General features: G+C 40.5%; 1 protein-coding gene across 1 annotated transcript in view; it reads right to left on the reverse strand.

The window, feature by feature from the left end:
- The window catches only part of rap1gapa (RAP1 GTPase activating protein a), a 105,125-nt gene extending 86,832 nt beyond the window's left edge, over positions 1-18,293 (reverse strand). Inside the window, exon 1 of the mRNA XM_056268149.1 lies at positions 18,027-18,293. The gene's annotated coding sequence lies outside the window, so the exon portion shown is untranslated. The remainder of the gene's footprint in view (positions 1-18,026) is intronic.
- Between the last annotated feature and the right edge of the window lie 7,176 nt (positions 18,294-25,469).

Below are 25,469 nucleotides of genomic sequence, written 5' to 3' on the forward strand. Positions count from 1 at the left end.
TTTACGCAGCTCTTATTTTTCTGCTTAGGGCCACCGCTGTTCATCATATCAAGGCTTAAGACAGACCCAGATGCTCCAAAGTGAATGCTTATTGTTTGAGGGGCAAACTGAAGCCATATCAGTCACATCTCAAACAAATGAACATGGCAACTCCCATTCACAAGCCAATAAACTCTCATGTCCTTCACAGCACCTGAGCAAATGGGATTTGTGAGTGTGAGACCAAGGGACTAATATGAACTGTGAACTTATAACATGTCGGATCAGAGTCTAGGCGAAAATTCACAGGTTGGAGTCTGAAAACTCCTGAAATAACATAGAGACTTTAAAAAGCATGGGTCTATCAAAGATCTGCTTTCAGCTAAAATGAATAAAGTGCAGACAGTGGTGTAGTTGTTTATGAGCTGTTGATCCTGTGGCGTGAAAAGGTTCAGCTTACTTCCCCTCAGGCGGGAGGGTTAATTACACCATAACATTTACTCTGTCTCATGATAAACACCTTGCTTATGGCCACATCATATAAAAGAGGTTCAACCATGGCTAAGACTATTTCAACTGGAGAAGAGATGTTTTCAAGGGAGAGGTATTTAGAGGGTAATTGTGCTGGTAATTATCTACAGCCTATCTTTGCCTGCATTTCATTTTATATCAGACTTACACACCACATGCCAGCTACATTAAAACAAGATTACCTCCTCCAATACTTAACTCATAAAACTTTTATTTTATATGTGTCTAGATCTTGTTTCAGAAAGGGGAAAAAACAAACAGAACTACTTTTCACAGGCAGTCACAGGCTTGTGAAGTTTAAAGAGGCCATAGATGGCTGTTTGACTGGAGGATTTTTAGAAGCGTCCACATGACCCCATGTCCCAGCTAGGGAAGCAGCCATAGCCTCCTGCACACTGTGCCCTTTCACTGGAGCTCAGTACACTACTGCAGAAACACTGACAGAAAGAGACAGTTGTTCAAGCATACCTAGAACAACTGGGGGACATGAAACATTTATAATCAGAATAAATCAAAAATTAAATTACATATACAGTATATAAACAATTGTATCTAATAGTATTATATTATTGCTTACATACAGTATATTAAACAGACAGACAGATGTAAGAATGCTAATAAGAGGCTAAAACGATTCATTAACAGAAGACCATCAAATTTAGTTTCTCAGCAGACACTAGATCTCTCTCCTCCCAGGAAACTTTGTGCTGGATCAATGACTTGACTAAGTGACTGTTTGGCATATTCCGTGCCCATCGATCTTAGTGCCATGTAGAGAAGATCTATTATAGTAATAATGGATGCTTGGTACTATGATACTCCTGTGCCAGTTGGACCAGACCTACAGACACAGGGTGAAGTACAACCAGAGTTCATCTCTATCTCCTGAGGCTGAGAGCTAAATCTTTCTCTTTCTTGCAAATATATGCCTCATATATCAATGCATATACACTAGTAAATAAATCCTTAAAGAGATGTCAGTTGCACAGCCTGTTCAGAGCAACACCGGCACCTACTGGCAGATCATGCAACTGCAAGGAAAAGTTATGTGTATGTGAGAGTGAGTGTGTGTGTGTGTGTGTGTGTGTGTGTGTGTGTGTGTGTGTATGTGTGTGTGTGTGTGTGTGTGTGTGTGTGTGTGTGTGTGTGTGTGTGTGTGTGTGTGTGTGTGTGTGTGTGTGTGTGTGTGAGAGAGAGAGAGAGAGAGAGAGAGAGAGAGAGAGAGAGAGAGAGAGAGAGAGAGAGAGAGAGAGAGAGAGAGAGAGAGAGAGAGAGAGAGAGAGAGAGAGAGAGACAACTTTAATACGCCCATGAACCGCCCACAATCCATTCCCTGGGTCACCTTGATTTTGCCAAGTAAGACATGTCCTGGAACAACATTCCTGCCCAAAAACATAGTCCTAACCCTATCCCTACCCATAAACCTAACCCTACCCATAATTTTCCCTAAAGAATTTCCCTGTAATAGAAGCACCTAGCCCTGGTTGTAAGGCTAAACTTGACATAAACTGTAAACTTGTCCCTCAAATCTGACCATGATGTATTTTACACACAAAACTGGAAAGCAGTTTCTCACTCTGGCAAGCTGTGATCTGGCAGGATGGCTTCCAAGCACGTCTGAGGATACATATCCAAAACAGCCAAAAAAAAACAAAATTTTAAACTCTAATTGTCCTACAACACATAGTAAAAATAAATTTCAGTCATATGCGTCAGAAGTGTCTCGACTTGCTTGTACTTAAATGTGAAAATGGATTCTTTCATTTTCTTGTAAAAAAGAAAATGAAATGAGTCTCTCTAGCCTACTGTTACATGTGTGTCCTGTTTCCCCCTGCTTAGTGTTTTTGGTTCAGTCCTGTGTCCCAGTTTTTCCCGCTCCTCGTTTGTGTTCAGTCCCTTCACCTGTGTCTAGTTACTTTGCCCCAGCTGTGCCTTGTTCACCTAGTCTGTTCTCTGTGTATTTAAAACCTGTGTTCTCCCTCATTCCTGGTCCGTTCTCGTTAATGTTGAGTGTGTTGTATGGTTCCTGAGTTTTTGTTTAAAAAATTCCTGTTTCCTGTTCCTCATCCTTGTGCTTCCTGCCACACATTCCGTAACAGAAGAACGGACCTCTAAACATATGGATTTTGCAGCAGTCCAGATCCTTCTCCTTTCCCAGGAGGATCAGTCCCTCGAGGCCCACACACAGAAGTATTTGGACTTAGTACCTCTAGTTCATTATGATGACATCAGCCTCTGTGTGTTCTTCCGGGCAGGCCTCAACGCTGAGACCAAAGCACGCCTGCCTGGAGATGGGCCTCGGGGGAACTTCGCTGCCTTTGTGGAATGGGTATTAGCCAGCTGTGACTCTCCCTTCACCGTCAGTCCAGTAGAAGAGGATCTTGCCAGCGCCCTTCCAGAGCCTTCACAGCTGGTCCCGTCCAGCATAGATCCAGAGCTTCCATCACTGATCCCATCCAGCCCAGAGCTTCCTTCGCCGCTGGTCCTGCCCAGCTCAAAGCCCTCTTCACCGCTGGTTCCGTCCAGCCCAGCCGAGCCTTCGCCGCTGGTTCCGTCCAGCACCAAGCCCTCTTCGCCGCTGGTTCCGTCCAGCACCAAGCCCTCTTCGCCGCTGGTTCCGTCCAGCACCAAGCCCTCTTCGCCGCTGGTTCCGTCCAGCACCAAGCCCTCTTCGCCGCTGGTTCCGTCCAGCACCAAGCCCTCTTTGCCGCTGGTTCCGTCCAGCACCAAGCCCTCTTTGCCGCTGGTTCCGTCCAGCACCAAGCCCTCTTCGCCGCTGGTTCCATCCAGCATCAAGCCCTCTTCACTGCTGATGTACACCAGGCACGCAGAGACTGTTCACGTCCCGTCTGCCCAGCCAAAGACTATGCATGTCACGTCTTCCCAGCCAGAGACCGTTCACGTCAGGTCTGCTCAGCCAGAGACCGCTCACGCCACGTATGCGCCGCCTAAGGCCCTCAGTGACCGCAACACTGGCCATTATCGCCAAAGCCATGTGGTGTGTGTGGGCTGCAAACACACTTGAGCCAGTGTCTGCTGTTCCTGAGCCGGAGCCAGTGTCTGCTGTTCCTGAGCCAGTGTCTGCTGTTCCTGAGCCGGAGCCAGTGTCTGCTGTTCCTGAGCCGGAGCCAGTGTCTGCTGTTCCTGAGCCGGAGCCAGTGTCTGCTGTTCCTGAGCCGGAGCCAGTGTCTGCTGTTCCTTAGCCAGTGTCTGCTGTTCCTGAGCCGGAGCCAGTGTCTGCTGTTCCTGAGCCGGAGCCAATGTCTGCTGTTCCTGAGCCGGAGCCAGTGTCTGCTGTTCCTGAGCCAGTGTCTGCTGTTCCTGAGCCAGAGCCAGTGTCTGCTGTTCCTGAGCCGGAGCCAGTGTCTGCTGTTCCTGAGCCGGAGCCAATGTCTGCTGTTCCTGAGCCGGAGCCAGTGTCTGCTGTTCCTGAGCCAGTGTCTGCTGTTCCTGAGCCGGAGCCAGTGTCTGCTGTTCCTGAGCCGGAGCCAGTGTCTGCTGTTCCTGAGCCGGAGCCAATGTCTGCTGTTCCTGAGCCGGAGCCAGTGTCTGCTGTTCCTGAGCCAGTGTCTGCTGTTCCTGAGCCAGAGCCAGTGTCTGCTGTTCCTGAGCCGGAGCCAGTGTCTGCTGTTCCTGAGCCGGAGCCAGTGTCTGCTGTTCCTGAGCCGGAGCCAGTGTCTGCTGTTCCTGAGCCGGAGCCAGTGTCTGCTGTTCCTGAGCCGGAGCCAGTGTCTGCTGTTCCTGAGCCGGAGCCAGTGTCTGCTGTTCCTGAGCCGGAGCCAATGTCTGCTGTTCCTGAGCCGGAGCCAGTGTCTGCTGTTCCTGAGCCAGTGTCTGCTGTTTTTGAGCCAGAGCCAGTGTCTGCTGTTCCTGAGCCGGAGCCAGTGTCTGCTGTTCCTGAGCCAGTGTCTGCTGTTCCTGAGCCGGAGCCAGTGTCTGCTGTTCCTGAGCCGGAGCCAGTGTCTGCTGTTCCTGAGCCGGAGCCAGTTCTTGAACCAATGTTTGTTTCTGTGTTTGTGTCTGTCCTTGTGTCTGTTCCTGAGCCGGTGTCTGTCCCTTTTGGTTCAGTCCTGTGTCCCAGTTTTCCCCGCTCCTCGTTTGTGTTCAGTCCCTTCACCTGTGTCTAGTTACTTTGCCCCAGCTGTGCCTTGTTCACCTAGTCTGTTCTCTGTGTATTTAAACCCTGTGTTCTCCCTCATTCCTGGTCTGTTCTCGTTAATGTTGAGTGTTGTATGGTTCCTGAGTTTTTGTTAAATAAATTCCTGTTTCCTGTTCCTCATCGTCATCCTTGTGCATCCTGCCACACATTCCGTAACACCTACACTATCACTAACAAATCTACACAAAGGTGAGAGAGAAAGAACCTAACAAATCTACAGAAAGGTGAGAGAGAAAGAAGAGGACTAGATAGATAGATAGATACTAAATTCAATAAATTGTAAAAATAATATATCTTTTCTTACGTGTAATGAATAAATCACTCACAAAAAAGGTTGTCTAACTTTCCTTGATATTATCATGCTACATAGAGCAGGACGATTTCACGTATATCATCTTTCATGTCCAGTGAGGCCATTCAGAAAGTCATACTGTATGTGTAGTATCTCAGAAGGCGTCCAGCAGAGAGTGTGTTGCACTTACGCATCACAGCAGAGCTAAATGACTTTCTTATCTGCCTGATGCAGCAATACACCTGGTGCTTCTAGGGATGCCCTATACTCAGCATATTGGTGCACATTCAGAGCATGCTGCCATGACTGCCCACTGTTTGTGCATGGATTCTCTGAGATACAAACTGAAGGCTTTCTTCGAAGTAATATTACAGAAGAACACACAATCAGTCAATAAAATGTGATAAAGTTTGTTATAAACAACAGTAATACTGCAATGATGAATAACTGCAAAGATTCTAGCCATATTGTTTGATAGCTCTCTGTGAAGAACCGAACAAGACTTAAGTCATTCTCCATTACACTGTGCAGTCAAATGCTCCAAACAAACATATAATCCTCTGATGTGAAATAAAGCTGAAATGAATAATAAATATTAGGATAAAAAATGCAGAAGATGCACTGCATTTTTAGACTCAAGATGCAGAACAATTGGCTTTTTTTGTTATAAAAAATAAAACAGAAACAAATAAAAACTACCCCATGGGAGAAAACTCTGGATCCAAACACAGGGCAGGGTAGGACAGGTTAAGGCAGGGCAAGGCAGGGCAGGGCAGGGCAGGGCAGGGCAGTACATAACAACGAACTCAAACAGAACTGCAAACACAAGGAGCATAAATAGGGAGCAAACAAAGCAGGTAAAGCAGGTATTCCCACTCCCAACTTCAGTATTCTCTCAGCTCTACAGTATTCTCTCAGATCTGAAACTCCACATAACCTGAACAAAGAGAGACAGGAAATAAGTCTGTTGGGTGCAAGAGAGTCTAAGACAGGATACAGACAAGAGTAGAGAGCCAGAGAAAGTGAATATGAAGGGAGGGCACATGCTGGACTGTCCATCACTAGCTTGCCAGTAGTTTTGGCTCTCATGTAAGTGTCATCTTAATGTATCGTTCAGTAAAAGCAGGCTCTTCAGCTCAGCAAGAGGACAGGGCTTTAAGTTGGAGCTATCTGTCAGTCCCAGATAGTGTATTTTCAGTCAGGCCGTCACTCTCAAAGACCATCCGTTTTACCCAGCTTTCTCCTCACCTACTGTGACTTTTCTGCCTGGGAAGCTTTCCAAAGTAAATAGACATTTCTCTCAGAGGACTAAAGACTTGGAGTGTTGTTCTTCTGTTGCATTCTGATAACTTCATGAAGATGAAAGCACACAAACTACCTGTTCATCTTATGAATTTCAAAAAGTGCTCAAATGATGTTATGAATATGGTGTATTTTCTTAAAATTGTTACTTTATAGCATATGTTTTGGGTCTTATTGTCAATGGTTCATTGGTGCACAATATTTCAAAGAACATCGAGTTATTTTGATCCCCTTCAAACACCTGTTTCGGTAAATCAAATAGCTCAAGTAAAATATTGCAATTCTATTTTGTGGCGGCTTTAAATATAACAGATGACAGTTAAGCAGTGAAACAAAGCATGCAAATATTCAATATAAAGCAATCACAACACAACAGAATAACAGATAGTCTCATTTTGCAAAAGAGTGAAGATGACATCAGTGCTGAATAAGTGGCTTCAAGGGTCACTTCAGCAAATAAACAAAATAAGCTTTTCCCACAATTCTTTGCATTGAGCATATGTCAACAGGCATTCTGCAGCCAACAAGCCCATTCAATTAATGAAACATTTGCCATTTTTAATCACACAAAAGCACATCCTAAACAACAAAGTGCTTTGCTGGCAATTAGATGGGCAATTTAATTTCTTAGAATGCCAATGCTACATAAAGCAGCCTGTTTGTTTGCCAACCTGCAGAGTAAATCTGGCAAACTAAATCTTCTACTTAAAGAAATGTGAGTATCTCTCAGGGTGAAGGAGAAAGGGACGACACCTTCACTCCTGTGGCTTTGCTTCAAACCTTAGCTCTTTATCAAAGACTTCTGGCTCATTCAATATCACACCAGCTAAGGCGAACACGGAGCAGTCAGATCAAAGCAGCTGGATAAAATCTGACTTAAAACTGAGATCACAAGTGATCTGCAAACAAAATATTGCTTTTAAAAATTGAATACTACCAATAATAATAGACGCCAGTTCCATCTGCCTACTAATGCCGCAGACAGAGATGACATGAATGGCAACTTAGTTTTTCTCTGCAAAAAATCTAAAGAAATGAAGTGCAAACGGCATAGCTTACTCTAATGACATTACAGTGGGGATCCGCAATGAGCCAAGCTGCTAACTGAGATTGGCAGAACATCACTGCTAGAATCCATGAATACAGATGAAGAAGCTTCATAATCAAGAAATAAACATGCTCTAATAGATTGTGTCGGTTTGTAAATCAAAACAAGAAATGACTTAAGCTGATTTTTTAAGGGCTTCTCTTCACAAGTTATAGAGCAGGGGTAGTTTTTAGAGTAAGATATAAAAAGGAAAATGTATTACATTTATCTGAGAGAAAAAGGCAAGGTCGGTAAGATTTTTATTTTTTAATGTTTTTGAAAGAAGTCTCTTATGCTAACAAAGGCTTATTTTTTAACAAAAATACAGTAAAAACAGCAATATTATGAAATAGCATTACAATTGAAACAGCTGAATTTATATATATATATATATATATATACACTGAACAAAATTATAAACGCAATATTTTTGTTTTTGCCCCCATTTTTCATGAGCTGAACTCAAAGATCTAAGACTTTTTCAATGGACACGAAAGGCCTATTTCTCTCAAATATTGTTCACAAATCTGTCTTAATCTGTGTTAGTGAGCACTTCTCCTTTGCCGAGATAATCCATCCACCTCACTGGTGTGGCATATCAAGATGCTGATTAGACAGATTATTGCACAGGTGTGCCTTAGGCTGGCCACAATAAAAGGCCACTCTAAAATGTGCAGCTTTAATGTATTGGGGGGGGGTCCGAAAACCAGTCAGTATCTGGTGTGACCACTATTTGCCTCACGCAGTGCAACACATCTCTTTCGCATAGAGTTGATCAGGTTGTTGATTGTGGCCTGTGAAATGTTGGTCCACTCCTCTTCAATGGCTGTGCGAAGTTGCTGGATATTGGCAAGACCTGGAACACACTGTTGCATACGCCAATCCAGAGCATCCCAAACATGCTCAATGGGTGACATGTCCGGCGAGTATGCTGGCCATGCAAGAACTGGGATGTTTTCAGCTTCCAGGAATTGTGCACAGATCCTTGCAACATGGGGCCGTGCATTATCATGCTGCAACATGAGGTGATGGTCGTGGATGAATGGCACAACAATGGGCCTCGGTATCTCTGTGCATTCAAAATGCCATCAATAAAATGCACCTGTGTTCGTTGACCATAACATACGCCTGTCCATACCATAACCCCACCGCCACCGTGGGCCACTCGATCCACAACGTTGACATCAGCAAACCGCTCACCCACACAACGCCATACACGCTATCTGCCCTGTACAGTGAAAACCGGGATTCATCTGTGAAGAGAACACCTCTCCAAAGTGCCAGACGGCATCGAATGTGAGCATTTGCACACTCAAGGCGGTTACGACGACAAACTGCAGTCAGGTCGAGACCCCGATGAGGACGACGAGCATGCAGATGAGCTTCCCTGAGACGGTTTCTGACAGTTTGTGCAGAAATTCTTTGGTTATGCAAACCGATTGTTGCAGCAACTGTCCAGATGGCTGGTCTCAGACGATCTTGGAGTTGAAGATGCTGGATTTGGAGGTCCTGGGCTGGTGTGGTTACACGTGTTCTGCGGTTGTGAGGCCGGTTGGATGTACTGCCAAATTCTCTGAAACGCCTTTGGAGACGGCTTATGGTAGAGAAAAGAACATTCAAATCACGTGCAACAGCTCTGGTGGACATTCCTGCAGTCAGCATGCCAATTGCACGCTCCCTCAAAACTTGTGACATCTGTGGCATTGTGATGTGTGATAAAACTGCACATTTTAGAGTGGCCTTTTATTGTGGCCAGCCTAAGGCACACCTGTGCAATAATCTGTCTAATCAGCATCTTGATATGCCACACCAGTGAGGTGGATGGATTATCTCGGCAAAGGAGAAGTGCTCACTAACACAGATTTGTGAACAATATTTGAGAGAAATAGGCCTTGTGTGTACATAGAAAAAGTCTTAGAAGCTCTTTGAGTTCAGCACATGAAAAAATGGGGGCAAAAACAAAAGTGTTGCGTTTATAATTTTGTTCAGTGTATATATATTACTTGCATTACCAACATCAATCAAAATGACAGCATGCGGAAAGAAGCTAAGGCTCCGGTATTTCATTCTGAGCTTGAGTGACCCAATGTGCTTTAAAAACATATATTACATACACTTCCAAAAAAATCAATTCTCCATCAAAAAACACAAACTTAAATCTTCCATTTGAGCCACTTCCTGTTCACTCTAGACGCTCACATCTGCTAAAATTAGGGTTTATAAATGAGAGGCATACTTCACTTTTGATTTTTCTATTCATTGTGTTATAACCATAATCAAAATGCTATAGTTCTTGAGATTAATGTTTTGCGTCCTTTAGAAAATGTAAGTCCTGCCATGACCTGACATGCCATATAACTGTTTCAGGGTCAGAAAACAATTAAGCTAAAATACATAGATTCAATTATTATATAGTTTTTGAGTATTCAAAAGTGTACAATAATAAGCACTGATTTTTTTTAAATAAGTTTTTAAAACCATAAATGTGATCAATGTTTTGTTTGTCATATTTCTGCTCATATTACCAATTCATGACAAATTACCATATAAGGGAGCTGCTTTTCCCTCAAAAATGGTAACACATTGAGAATAAAAAAATACAAACAAAAAGACTAGTCAATTATGCTTAAAATCAGATTAAACAATTAAGAAGAAAAGTGATGTTTAAATCTCCTTTCATAACATAAACATCTAAAATATTTCAACTAACAACAACTACAGCAGGTTTCTTATCAGAAACTGATTTACGGACCTTATTCCAGATGTTAAGCATCTAGAAGAAACTGGAAAGGTGCCATGAACACAGATACAACATTTATCAAAGGGAGAGCAAGTGTTCTCAGAAAGCACAATAAATCATTGTAATACAGAGAAACAGATGTATGGCCTGAAAATAATGATAACCACATTTACCATTAGCCTGCCGGACACTTACACAACATACAGTACGTCCATTTTTCTAAGTTAATGTGTTCATGGCTCTGATTTATTCACTACATAATCGCAAGAGACATCATTTTGAATTAACCTTAGGACACCTTGAATAATAAATAGGAGTCAGGCTACATGTGTGCACTGTTCTTACACTCAAAAGCACTCCTTCCAAGTTCCAGCCTTACCACTTCAAGTCCCTCTGGAGAGATCCAGCAGCCAATTAGCTGAAGCCCTGAGGCAGCTTGACGCATCTCAGGCAGGATCCAGGGTGACAGATCTGTTCCTGCTTAAAGCTCAACTCTGAGAAAGAGCAAGCTACTGCAAACTCTCATACCTCACCTAAAGCAGCACTATTCATCCAGCTGTCCCAACAGAGCCTACAAATCTGAGGAATGAGGTCTTGTCTCTTAGATGAGCATACAAAACATGGCAGAGTGCTGAGTGCACTGTATGGCAGACAGGCCCGTTATCTGATGACATGCTGAGCGGTCAAAAGGGATACTCTTCTCATGGAAATATGCCAACTTTTCATGCACAGAATGGACCCAATAATTAATTTTAAAATAAATAAATAAATATACAATATAAATATATATAATTTGTATATAATATATATACATATATATGTACAAAAAAATACAAAGCATTAATAATGAATAAGACAGCATTTATTTTTTCAGGAAAATCACGATTCACGATTAAATCACGATTTTTTTTCATGTTGGTTTTACTATTTTGCAAGAGACTGAGCATTACAGCCAAACTAATGTCCCTATTTTAAAAAACAAAGCCTTACAAGGTAACAAAATATAAATTAAAAAAGAATGGCAGACATTTCGGCCAAAGTGGCGAAGATACAAATTATTTTCTTTGTTATTAAAAGATAAGAACAAAGATACACATTACTTATACACAACATATAATATACAAATGAAATAAACAGTGATTTATTTTTTCAGCTACATTAGGTGTATTTAACAGAAGCAATCAAGAAAGAAATTAATGAACAAATATACAAATAAAACACTACACAGACTGTGTAAATTATGCATTGATACGTATTAAAGCTACTATTAAAGTTCCCAGAGCAGTGATTTTGTTGTTTTATTAACATTAAAGGAGAACTCCGGCGCAAAATGAACCTTTGGTCTAATTACACATTGTTACCTAGTCAACCGTTATTTGAGATTTGTTTTCATGATTATCGAATGTAAATAGTTTTATCTCTAAAAACAGTTTAGCCTATAAAGCTAGTATAACGCTAGTATATTGGGCATAGTGTAATGACAAATAAAAATCGCTTGTTAATACCACTAACAAGGCTGAAAATAGCCCCACACTAACACGGTAGCATAATGAGGGTCCCTACCTTCAAACCGAAGCATTGAGAACTTTGTCAGTGTCCAGACAGTTTAATAAGAAGATATTTTATACATACAGTCAACTTCGCGTATACAGGCAACAGCCATCTTTGAAAAACAGTCTCTACCAGTAGATCTACGAACGCCGATCCAAGTGCGCTGGTGAGATGTGAACGAGCTATAAGTTGTGATAAGGTGAGCGTGAACAGCAGGCTTGGATCGGCGTTCGTAGATCGATAATACAATAATACTCAAAAGATAACTTAGTCCAGTAACCAGGTGCTGTTTGACAAGCTTTTAAGTGCATGTGCGCTTCAGGTGTATGCGCTCAGAAAAGCGCATGTTAGACCCTAACAGCACATCAACACGCGAATGAAAATTAATGTTTAACCTTTTGTGAATTGCAGTATCCCGTGAGTGTAACTCGACCTCTGCATTAACATGTGATGTGAAAGTACATCACATTGTACAGTATTTTGGGACGGAGGCGCCAGAACTGCAACTGATAGAATACACTGTAGCACGAAATTTCTACAAAAGCAGATCGTGGAGAGATTTTAATCGACCACGATCAAAAATCGTGATATCGCACACCCATATATGACACATAAGACAAGGGAAGCATGTCATATAAACACATGATGGCAAGGGAAACACATGAAAAACAGGAAACATGACTATCAGAATTTCTAAATAATACGGATACCGGCACGGATACAGATACGGACACGGACACCAAGACACCGGCATGGACACCGGCACGGACACACCGTCATACCGGCGCAGACACACCGATGCACGGAAACACCGGCACGGACACACCAGCGCGGACACCAGCACGGACACCGTCACCGACACGGACACAACGGCACGGACACAATGACATGGACACACCGGCACGGACACCGGCACAGACACAGCGGCACAGACACAGGTACTGACACTGGCACGAACACAACGGCACGGACACAACGGCACAGACAATGGCACGGACACAACGGCACGGACACAACGGCACGGACACAATCCATCTTTGTGATGTAGGCTACAAAATCTGCTTCAAAATCCCAGCGCTGTCGTCATCGTGTAAAGCCCGCCCCAACGTTTCTGATTGGTGCCGTGATTTCTACGGATTGGAAATCGGCTTGAATGAGCTCTTTGCCAGACTAACTTTCAGAGCAAATCTAAATTTGCCGGAAGTTGTCTGGGTTTTCCCAGGCCAGCAAAAATGTCTTTTATTTTTAAATTATGACAATTATTGATGTAAAAATCATACTAACATTATAAGTGCACCCCAGCAAACATTATAAAACAAAGCAATGCAGTTCATGATGACCCCTTTAATATGGGACAGAGATAAATATTTTATAGCCAGTCTTAGTGAAGTGCTGACTTGTTAATGGTTACAACAAATCAACCAGCTATTGATTTAGGTAATGGAAAAAAGGACTCTCTATTGTCTAAGTTTGACATTATGAACAGATACAAGGACACCTTAAGCCTTTGCATGCATATTTCATGAACACAACTGAGAATCCAAGGACCCCATCTGTGGAGGTTGAACTATGAATGTGGGCAAAATTCCTGCTTGTTCTGTTTTTACACATCATTCCCACCTCATTAGGGAACATTTAAATTTGATCAACAGAATGCAAAAGATCTCAATCCCTCAAAGGCAACCCCAGCTCTTCACCTCAGAGTTCATGTTTTAACCTTGAAAGGTGATTTTTAAATGAGGCTTTCTGGGATCACAGCTCACTCATAACAGGCCCACTCAATAAAGGCCCAACAGAGACATGTGTGCCAACAAGCTTTGGCCTTTCATTAAAAAGGTGTCAAAATCAAAATGTACTTCCTGTTCAGCATGCTAGTCAAAGGCAGGGTATGTGATTTGTAGCAGAAACATTTGTTGTTTTGCTGGTTGAAAGTCTCTTCACATCCTAATAGCAATCACTAAATTAAGTGGTCTAAATGTATTGTTGTGGATTCTAGTGGATCTCATGCTTTCAAAGCTATATTGCTATTGCTAGCCTCTCCGAAAATTGCCTACCCCACCTTTTAGTTTTCACATATCAGAGAAAAAAGGACACTGTGTGTACCTTGATCCACAGTACATATTGCATTAACCCCAGCATGAATACAGCACAGTGTGAGGATGGAAGAGAGAAAACTACATAAAATTGTTTTTCCAAATTCAATTAAGTCCACCGCCAACATGTCCTTTAAGTCCGTAATCCATATCAGAAACCCCACTGCTGGTGAAAAACACAGCACGAACACAATGATCCTTTACTTTGAGCAGGCTCTGTTGACTGTTGTCAGTCTCAGAAAGCACACTCACAGTCTCTTTCCTGGCCATCTGATACGTACAGTACTTCATCCAGAACAGCAAGTGCTGGCTAAAAATGCAGATTCAAACTGATTAGCTTGCTGCTAAATGGTTTCCACAAGAAATATTGTTTTTAACATTGATAATAATAAGAAATGTTTTTTGAGCTTTAAATCAGCATATCAGAATGATTTCTGAAAGACCATGTGACACTGAAGAAAAAGAGCTGCTGAAAATTTAGATTTTTTTTTTGCCATCACAGGAATAAATTACATTTTATAATATTTTCAAACAGAATATAGATATTTTAAATTGTCAATATTTCACAATATTACTGTTTTTACAGAATTTGTCATCAAATAATTGCAGCCTTGGCAAGACTTCTCATTAAAAAACATTGTACCAACCCTAAACCTTTAAACGATAGTGTATAATTTACTTTGTTTCCTGAGTTATTTCTAGGGGTGCAACAATATTTAAATTCTGTTTGAAATTGCTAAATTTTTCATGTTATGGTAAATAACTCATTTGTTTAAAAAGGAAAATGTTGAGATGTGGATGAGAATACTGCATTATTATTTCCATGAGCTTATTTCAAGCCAGTCTGTCATTGTGCTGTCATGATTTAGACTTAATAAATAAAAAATGCCAAGCAAAAAAATAAATAAAAATGTGATTGATTCGTCACTTTCATGTAATGGTTTCTACCTGCTTATAAGTGGCCATTCTTGGACAGCTGGGCTTACTGTTTGCTGCTACTCTGGATATTCTGTAAGACTAAACCTCAAATGTTCTTTTTGAGGTTTATATGGTTGAAACATCCACAGTTTCATAACCAAAGAGAAAAAAGAGGCCACAAACAGATCAAGCAAGAAATCATGTTTAAAATATTCTTCTTGTCTGAGTGACTGGAGAACACAAGTTCACATGAGGTAGAACATCAGACTATCTGCTGATGAGCCACACTGTTTAAGATGCTGTGCTGCTGTTGGGGCCGGATCAGAATCAGAGCTGAGCACGCAACAGGCGGAGAAGCAGATGTGCTACACCATGTGATATCCACTTTCACAGAAATAGTACCTGAAGATGCAGCCTCCATTTTTAATCTTATGTACAAAGAGTGTGGACATCTCAGATATGTGCCTGAGAGTTTATTCTGTTGAATCGCAATACCACGTCAAGTTACAGCTTATCCAGATTCAATCATCTTTACAACACAGGGTCTATAGACATTCATTCTGCTGCCTATGAATATATGAGGGGCAAGCATTATGCTGAATATGCCAGATATGAATTTGTAAATGTTAAGCAAACATTTCTGTGCCATGAGAGTTTCTGAAGAGCAGAGGGACTGACTGAGAGATATTATTAAGTTAATCATATAGAATAAGTTAATAATTGCATACACATGTGATAAATATACTATATTCTATATATACAAATTTTATATTTTATAACTAACATTTTATCTTTGATAATCAAGTTTTTTTTTTTTTTTATCTAAAATTATGTGGCAAAATCAGTCTAAATACGCTTTGTCTAATCAAGATGTATACCTTCTGCAGATCATTTGGTTTAAAAAGATATTTCCATCATTATCTTTTTATGTGGCTTTTGAAAAAACAGCAAAGCTCAAGACTATAGAGCATCAGAGCAATAGAGCAGGACATTGTCCTCAATTCAATAGCTTGGTGCGGGTATCTTTGTCTTGACACTATTTGCATATAGATTCCTAACGTACTGTAGATCCAGAGCAACATTTGTTTGCCGATATTCCACATCTTGCAAGAATTAAGTCTTGCCTACTTTTATTCCATTCAAAGAGAAAGCCCTTGCTACACTGGTGCTGGTTTATTTATTTGATTGAATTAAATCCATACTTAAATAGATTTTAGTACATCTAACAACTAATTAGAAAAGGAAAACTGCAGCAACAACAACAAACGCAGAACTACTGACATTCTGCACCGTGTGGCTACATTCTGATGTTCAGGCAAATGGAAAGCAACCCACAGACCCTCTAATTTTCCTTCATTATTTCAGCTAAGATGGTTTTGGGAATGGAAAAAGACACATATAAGAGCATGCAAGCCTTTTCCCCCTATGAAATACCGCTGACAGTGCAAGCAAGAGGCAGAAGCTCGACTGAGATGAGAGGAATATTACGGCATCAAACAGAATGGCTCAGAAAGCACCAAACACTCACCAGGAACTCAATCTCTCTATGAATGCATAGATTTAGGCTAGAAATCTTTAAAAAGGAGCTAACTTTAGTTCAACAGAATGAGTGTTTGTGACTGACTGCTACAATAATCTCCTTAGCACTTACACTGTAAAAATTGTAAAAAGATATTATACGCTGCTTCCTGATCTGAGCTGAAAAATATTTGACTCAAAAATAAAAATAAAAAGTCTGTCACAATTCACTCACCCTCATGTCATTCCAAACCCTGGAGCTTTTCCATCTTCATAAAGGATGCAAAAAAATAATAACTTTTTCTGAAGTCATAAGTTTTATGTATTTTATGTATACAATAGTTTTATGTTTTGTCATTATTCATTAAAATCTGACTGGTCAGGTTCTCAAGATCATCCAGCCACAGCAGTTCTAAAGTAAAAATATCACTGGAGATGAAGATTATCAGACTTATATTTCAGCCTGTTCCTCACACAAAGTAATCTGATAGTCTCTAGGAGATGTGGGATATGAGTCATAAAAACTATGGTGCTTATTTTGGAGCATGACAGTCCCAGACAGACCTGATTCAGTTTCAATATGAAAAAAAGCGACCAGAATATTTTTTCAGAAAAGAAAAAAACCTTTTGTATTCCACATAAAAAGTCAGATGTGTTCCGAAGGACGTGAGTCAGTAAATAATGGCAAACTATTCTGTAAAGCTGGCATGTAACGGAAATTACATTCTTCTTTATTGTGACGTAGGCCTATATCCGAATGAAACGACTGCTCCTTGAACAAGAAAAAATGTAGGCCAGGACTTTGTCGGATGGTTGTGGTTTTCCAGTATCCCTCCACCACCCTATCTACTCACTTCTAACTGTTCCTATCCTAACCTGGGATGGGGGAGTGCTCTGGGTTTAGGCCAAATTCCGAGATCGGAGGCCTCAGACAGCACACCAAATACGCATAACCTTTACTCTATTTAATTATATGGAAGTGTGAACTAGTGAATTATCAGAGAAGAGATGTGGTTGCAAGAGGGATGGGAAGTTAATTTAAAAGATAACGTGGCCACATGAATAAATTGATGTGCACATAACAATCATGTATAATAAATAGGCTACTGCAATATTCCAAAAAAACAAACAAAATAAGAATTTTGATTAGGCTATATTAATTTTTATAAATGTCATAATAAAGACAGTCCTTTTGAATAAAGAGTTCATTTAGTCTAAATTAAGATGGCAGTTAATTCTATACCACAGAAAGCATATTGTAGGTTGTGGTTGTCAGAGAAACACTACACCACTGAATCAACAAACGGCAAAAGCATCTGAAACTCAGTGTTTGAGCCGTGCGTTCAACCTAAGTCAAAATAAGACAATAATTACATTAAACCATCTACTGTGTAGCCTTAGGTGTGTGTATATACCATCATTACCCAAATTCATCTGCTATAGTCACGCTTTCATCGGCAATAATCCAGAAACATTGTACGCAGTCGAATTTAGTCTGTCTCTCAAAATCAAGCGAGTTTTTATACAGCATGGTCGGACGCATGCTGAATTCGCGGGCATCAAATGCGCGTGCAGCATGTTTGGTTTCCAAATCAGTTAAAGCACCAATATTAAAAACATTAAAAGAAAATACTGCCAAGAAACAGCTTATTATATTTTTTAAACATAACCATACGAACAAATATTTCACATTGCCTAGAGCAGATAGGCTACCAAACGGACGAATTTTTTCCCCATGTAGCCTACAGCTTATTACAGATAAAGCGTGAAACGAAGAATCGTCTTGCATAAGCTGTATTTCTCTGCATTTATTTTTCCATATCTCACAGCAAAGTATAAAAAGTATGTCGGCTTACCTTGTTCTGTCTTCTTTGATCTACTTCTCTAGTTTTCACCAATGTGAAGTCCAGTGATGCGGGCGCACTCGTTACAGTAACTACTACACTGTGCACTTAAAATAGACCATCTGTAGGCACACAAGCAACGGAAAGGTCCACTTATGCACTGCCACAGTATAACAGTGTAGCAGGAAGGTTCAGTGATGTACTGAATAATACAGAGCTCTCCTTTTCCTCTCACACAACTGTGTAGCCTACTCCTCAGATCGACGCAGAGGACTCTGAGACATCTACACATGTGACAGCACTGATCCGACCCACTGAGATTGTGCTGCTGTCAGAATATCCTTAAACAGAGAGCGACACTGGAGAATTCATATATATATATATATATATATATATATATATATATATATATATTAATATATATATATATATATATATATATATATATATATATATATATATATAGCCTATATATATATATATAGAGAGAGAGAGAGAGAGAGAGAGAGAGAGAGAGATAGAGATAGAGAGAGAGAGAGAGATAGAGAGAGATTCAAACATCTGAATATACTGTATGTATGTAGCCTATATATATATATATATATATATATATATATATATATATATATATATTAATATAGGCTCTATAAGCACTATTTACTGAATGGGCTAATTTTGAGTAACAATTTTTTTATGTTGCTACTTTTTTTTAGGTTTTATTGAAACATAAGTATTCCCAGCACACATACATTGCAGATACATCTATTTGATGAGATTGTTTTCATCTGGAAGACGTAGTTTTAGTGTTTGCTTATCTGCAATGCGTCTATGAGACATTTCCTGTCAGATGTTACCAAGACATTTAGAAAATGTCTTTAAGATTATGATTTAGAATGTATGAAAAACTGACTTTTTAAAGATATTTATCAGATGTTTGTGCAAGCGATCTTTATAAGACATCTTGGAGAAGTAAATGTGCTATCTGGGTTTTTAATTGTTACAAGAACTGAAGTTTTACTACAGTGGCCGGGTCTTTGAGGTTTAAGATACTTTGTGAAAAACATCACAAAGAATAAACTTACTCCATATAAAAATGGGACATATATTTGCAATACAAAGTGCTTTTGGCTCTGAATTTTACATTTCTGAATCTGTTTTGATTCTTTTTCTAGCCTGTCAAATGCAATCCATTTTTATCCATGTGTAAAACTGCATCCTTGATTGCTCTTTTCATTTTAAAATCCTAGGTATGTTATTATAAAATCTTCAGACCTATGCTCCAACCACATGACATTACCATTCCCGCTGACATTTCAAATGTCAAAGGGTTGCATTTCTTGCGGTTTTGAGGTGAGGTCTGACTTACCCACTAAACCATTAAATAACTCTGACATTTTGTTGAAAGAACAAGGGTAACAAAAAAAAAAGGTAAAAAGTAATTCTGGTGTAATTCTGCATGCTTATTAAGACTTCAGGTAAGGCTTGAGACATTAACATTTCCTTATGCTTTACTTTTCCAAGAAAATGGCATCATTCTTCGAAACGGCAGTAACTGTCTGTTTTTCTTTGTCTGTGTAAAAGGAGCAGCTGAATCTGTTTAATTTATACGTTTCTGGATTTTAAAGTTACATTTTTTTCATAAAGATAAAAGTCTTGACAATGGATTGAGAAAAAGTTCACAACAACCTCTCCCCTGGCTGGCTTAATGGGAAAGTGTCCATTGAATGTGCAGTTGCGCACTCCAGAATCTCGGCAGAAATACCAGGTCACCCGGATACTTTTTCACCTACTGTTTTTCGAATAGAATGAATTTACTACTCCTTTGACGTACTGTTTTTCACATAGGTCTACTATAGACTTTTACACTAATGTCTGCTATACCACTACTTGTAGCACGACTGAGAATGCAACACGCTCTTGCTTTAGATTATGAGTTGCGCTCCGCTGACAGACACATTTCGAAAATAAAATCAAGCTTTGTTTATGTTTTGGCCCTAATGGTAAAAAAAGGACAGTGTTTCTTCTAAGAATACTGGATGGATGGATGGATGGATGGATGGATGGATGGATGGATGGATATAAGAGCCACAAACAACAGCAACAATCCAATTATTAATGAATGAAAGCAAAAAGGCCTTAAAAGTACTGCTATCTAACAAAGCTTGACATTTTCAGCTTTTAGGCAGCATGATTGTTCTTTCTGTATTACTTTATTACGTTTTCATGGTATATGCTTATGGACTCTAATGTCCTTCAGATATCTTTTAAGCTGCTCATTTTCCTGCTGCCAGCCAGATCACATGTACGATATGACGACATGCATTCTTTATCATATATTTTTTCTATTTTTCTTTTCTGTTATTTGAGCTGATAAACAATGCATTATTTTCCCTGCGGCTCTCTCAACTGTCCATGCACATACGGCATACCACAAATGAAAATAATAGGATGGTTGTCTTTTTGAAATACATGACTCTATGCATAGACACAGGCTTCTGTCAGATATTGCACAGACCTTGCCCTGAGGTTTGAGATCACGCGGGTTACAGTGTGATGCTGGACTGAGGTGAGTGTGGGAGCTTTTCATAGTTTTGATGCTGTATTATGCTAAAATTATAGGTGCAACTATGATCATTATGTTATTGGTCAAATTGACCCTAATTAGATTCAATACAATTAATCAAAAATCACACTATGGAAGAAAAAAAAAATCAGGGAGAAACAGTGAACCTTTAACATTAATATTTCTCAAACATTACAACAAAGTAAGCATGAGAACATATGATTATTAAAACTCTATTTATATTTTGATACATTTTTATTTTTAATAATAAAAATATATATCATTTAAAATGTAGATTTAAAGATTTAATTGCTGTGTGTGCATATAGAGCATGTAAGCAATACCAAGATTGGTTTGATTCCCAGCTAAATTCATATGCATGAAAAAAAAAAAAAACTTAAAGCGTCTTCCAAATGCAAATATTCTCTTTTGTTATACAGGCTTTGAACGATATGAGTGTAAATAAATTAAGCATTTTAATAATTTTGTATAAGGATGTTTCACTGAAGTAAAATCTACTTGGCTCTGAAATATAACCAATCTGAAATAGAACCAATATAACAGTTGCACTCCACCCACAGCAGTAGCTGGGCTTTTACAGTGAAAGGCATTGATTCTTTCATGTGTTTATCTCAATGCGAATCCCTTCACATCAGCCCTGGCTGTCTCTCTGACGTCCACGACTCACATCAAAGATGGCCCTCAGGAGGACTTTTCACCCCAGAGAACAACCCACACTACTAACACACCAGCCCACCCCCAGTTCCTTCAGCACGGTCCTACAGCTCGATATTCGGAGAGAGAAAGTTAATCACACTTCTCATGCCCTAAACCGGTCTTATACATAGTCATTATCTTTGCCTTAATGAAATTCAGAGCGCCCTTCCTCGCTGAAGCTGCAGAGAAGCGGAGGAGTACCAGACAATAATGTCAAAGCTCTTTGTTGCATGGCAGGGACTGGAGGATGTGATACAAATTGCTCTCATAATTGTTGCCATCCAGAGAGTTAGAAAGTCACCTTGTTTTTCTTTTTTTAACAGAACCCTGCAATTATCATGCGGAAATAATAACAGGGCCGTCAGTGTCAAGACTTTCTTTCTGAACAAGTGCAATTGTGCGAGGACAACAAATCTGAATTTATTTGGCTCCTGATGCATGAATAAAGAACTGAGGGTTTTTTGTCTTTATTACAAGCTGTTCTGAACATTCCAAATCTCTAAACTTTAGACATCATTCATTCTCAACCCAGATCTCCTTGGGAGGAAGCAATCCGAGACAGGCTGACCTATTTTAATGTATATTTGATGGAAAAGGCACTTACACTATGAATTGTTGATGCTAGAAAAGAGAAATGTCACTATTAGCATCCACATTAGTCACTAAATACCTTATGTTTGTGATTTATATTTTACTGTTTTGTCTTGTTGACTCCATTTGAACCTTGTTAATTATTTTCATAAATTTTTTAAATATGCCTAGCTATATAGAGCTGAAAATATATATTAAGCAATCATAAACATAATCAAAATGAACTCAAGTGATACTTTATTCAGTGTTTCTCCACTTTCTCTTTGTGTCATTTCAGTTATTTATGCACAGTGCATCATTTGTAATTTTCCCCACCGCAATTTTTTGGGGATTTCTGCAATATTAAATATGCTGTTCAGCAGAGACTTTGTTATGGGGTGAAATCATAGAGAATAAATTCACACAGTGAATGACATAAACAGCTGGAGAGACAATGATTACGTAAACAAAAGCAAATTAGCATGAATTCCTTTAGCTGGAATTCAGAGTGGGAAGCACACGCTGTTCTTCCTCTATTTCATAAATATTGAAAACACCATGAAATTTTTATGCGCGCATACATGTCAAGTCACCTTTATTTATATAGCGCTTTTTACAATACAGATTGTATCAAAGCAGCTTCACAGTGATAACATGAAAATAATACAACAAAGTTTGTTTCTAGAAGAATATTGCGTCAACGTCCACCTTAAGTAAGGCAGATCAATAATATTGTTGAATATTAAATGTCCCCAACTAAGCAAGCCAAAAGCCAAGGCAACAGTGCCAAGGAACCAAAATGGTGACAGAATGGAGAAAAAAACCTTGGGAGAACCCAGACAGTCGGGGCCCAGTTCTCCTCTGGCCAACGAAGGAACAGTGTATGATTCGGGGAGCATTACAAGTCAGACTGGATCGGAACATTTAGAGTATTTATCCATTTCCATCTGTTTGGAAGTCGAAGTAATCACGCCGGTATGGAGACAAGTTGTTGAGGATCAGCACAAATATATCTCTGGAATCTGACATTGGTTTCCATATAAAGAACAACTGAAAAGGAATCCGATCAAGAGAATGTGCATCACCCATGTGCCCCACCAGCTCTCTGAAGATTCAACCGACTTCTCTTCATATGCAAATAAAGCTCTTAGAGTAAATTGAGCAAAGCATTTCCAGCAAAGATAGCTGATTATCTAAAAGTCATGGCTGCAGTGGTATTTTCATCTATCAGGCATCCTTTGTGCTCTATCAGAATAAATTACATTTATTTTCTTTCTTGATCTGTTTCAAGTGAGTCATTGTACCCATAACAAAGCTATTGTAATCACTGAGAATTTTATATTTGTATTTTAGTTTTGTATTCAAATTCTATTGGTACAAAACACTCTAATCTCCAGTCTAAAAACATTTAATATCCCTATTAAATAATTTTTCATAAGTATAGTGTATAATCAGTATAATGAAGATGGCATATATATATATATATATTATTCTGGCATTATATGAAGTGGGATCTTAAGTGGCTCTGGGAATTTCCCAGCTGAAGGATGTTTGTAGAAAAGCACTTAAAAACGTACTCAGTTACTGACCTAACCTCGGTTCTCTCTAGAAGAGGGAACGAGTACTGCGTAATATCTTACGCTAGGGGATACGCCTCTTTTCCACGAGATATTGAAGCCAAAAATTATCCTTAATTTTGAATTAATGTAAAATGCGTTGGGACAGCATGCAGATAGGCAAGAAGGCTCGCGTGCCTATTGGCTGTCCTGCGGCTACTGCAGCAGCCTATCGAGAGAGGCCCTTGGTGACGTCAGATCCTGTAAATACAGCTCGATGGGCTGATATAATCTGGTTTTTCATCGCCGAAGCGAACCAGAGCGTGTTGCAGGCACGGCAAAGAGATCTTCTAGACTAGAGAGAGCCGAGGTTACGTTCTCTTACGAGAGGTTCTCTCGTACTGCGTAATATCTTACGCTATAGGGGAACACAATGTAAAACGCTGTGCGTGCTGGGATCCAACACCAAAGTCCCAAGGGCATGTGCCCGGGGCTCATATAGTGCATAATCACCAGGGACTCACAGAGAGTCTGAGAAGAGAGGCTAGAAGCATCATTCCCAATAAGTAGCATCCTAAGGGAGCTAATCACATCAACAGTGTTCCACACAGTCAGGGTGAAAATGTTCGGCCTGAACTGGGTCTTACTTATTGCCCATGGAGTTTTTTTTTTGTTTTTTGTTTTATTCGATCAACGAGCGGTGCTCAAGCAGTTTCAGTATTCTGAGCCGAAGCATCAGAGGAGACAGTACTGATCTTTAGACCGAAAGTAATTTAGCCTGTAAGGCGAGAACCTCTGGGTTATAAAACCTTATAAATGTAGACGGGGAGGCCCAACCTGCCGCCATACAGATATCCTGCAAGGTAATCCCGCTAGACCAAGCCCACGACGAGGCCATGCCTCTTGTGGAGTGCGCTCTGACACCCAAAGGACACTGTAAGCCTTTAGAAGTGTACGCCAGCACTATGGCATGAACTATCCATCTGGATAGGCTCTGTTTGATGCGGCTAGTCCCTTAGCACGCCCGCTGAACGAAACGAAGAGCTGCTCAGTCTGTCTGAAAACAGACGAGTGAGACACATAAGCTCTTAATGCCCTGACTGGGCAAAGGAGGCTCGCGTCCTTTTCCTCCTTGTAAACCGGCAGGGCAGACAGGGAAATAACTTGGACCCTGAACGGTGTGTTTAGGGATTTAGGCACGTATCCGTGTCTTGGTTTGAGTATGACTTTCGAGTCATTTGGCCCGAATTCCATACACGTCGCGCTTACTGAGAGCACTTGTAAGTCCCCTATGCGCTTCACTGAAGCAATAGTGCCATAAGAAACAATAGAGCCATAAGAAACACTGTCTTGAACAACAAATGTTACATGTCTGATAAATGGATTGGCTCGAACGGGGTACCTTTCATGGCTTCCAAAACCGTAGAAAGGTCCCACGTGGGAACTGAAGGGGGTCTGGGAGGATTCAGCCTCTTAGCTCTCTTAAGGAAGCGGATGACCAGATCGCTCTTCCCCAGTGACTGGCCAGTCGCTGGTTTAGTAAACGCTGCTATGGCTGCCACATAAACCTTGAGCGTGAATGGGGTTCTGCCCTTATCCAGTAGCTCTTGAAGGAAGGAGAGAATGTCCGTGACCCGCAGTCTAGGGGTGAAAAGCCTCGAGCTTTGCACCAGCCAGAAAACACAGGCCATTTTGAGGAATAGAGTCGTCTAGTAGATGGGGCTCTAGCCTGCGTGATCGTGTTTAACATTCTCTCCGGGAGGTTAGCGGGTACCTGTTAATGGCCCATGCATGTAGGGACCACAGCTCCGGGCGAGGATGCCAAATCGAGTCCTTGGCCTGAGAGAGGAGGTCTTTCCTCATCGGTATTGGCCATGGGGCAGTGCTTGTCAGCTGCATCAGAACTGGGAACCAAGCCTGGTTTTTCCAGAGCGGAGCCACAAGTAGCACTGAGCATCCGTTTTCCCTGATTCGTTCCAATACCTGAGGCAGGAGCGAGACGGGGGGAAAAGCATAGAGTGGGCAGCGGGGCCAGACGTGGGCCAGCGC

The sequence above is a fragment of the Rhinichthys klamathensis genome, unplaced genomic scaffold (genome assembly GCF_029890125.1).
Source record: "Rhinichthys klamathensis goyatoka isolate OS25496 unplaced genomic scaffold, OSU_Roscu_1.1 h1tg000269l_1, whole genome shotgun sequence".
Lineage (NCBI taxonomy): Eukaryota > Metazoa > Chordata > Actinopteri > Cypriniformes > Leuciscidae > Rhinichthys > Rhinichthys klamathensis.